Raw genomic sequence first — 481 nt, forward strand, 5'->3', positions numbered from 1 at the left:
ATGCTGATGGACCTCTGGAAGGAATAGCACATGTGGATTACAGGCTTAACCCAGGATTTTAATTTCTAAAAGATTGTTAGTATCTACAAGCCCTACTCCGGCCTGCTCAATTCAGCAAATATTATTGAGGTGTTTTGTGTGATAGACATTGTGGAGTTTGCATTACCAAGATGAATAAATCAGAATGCTTGTTGGTGCAGGAAAGAAACATAAGTATACAGATAACTATGAGCAATGACGATAAAGTTTTATTATCACACAATGTGATAAAGATGTTTATATTGATAAGGGGATAAGGAAGTACAGAAACAAAACTTCACTGTGCTTCTGAGCCTTAAGTAAGATTAAATGCTAATGTGCTTTGAGAACAAAACTACAAAAAACAAATAAAAAGTAATAATAATTGTTATAATTTCCCTGTATATGTTTCTTATTCTTTTAGCCACGTGCGGGGAACGTGGCCAGTGTTCCCTGCAAAAAA

Source organism: Propithecus coquereli, unplaced genomic scaffold (assembly GCF_000956105.1).
Source record: "Propithecus coquereli isolate 6110/MARCELLA unplaced genomic scaffold, Pcoq_1.0 Scaffold382, whole genome shotgun sequence".
NCBI lineage: Eukaryota > Metazoa > Chordata > Mammalia > Primates > Indriidae > Propithecus > Propithecus coquereli.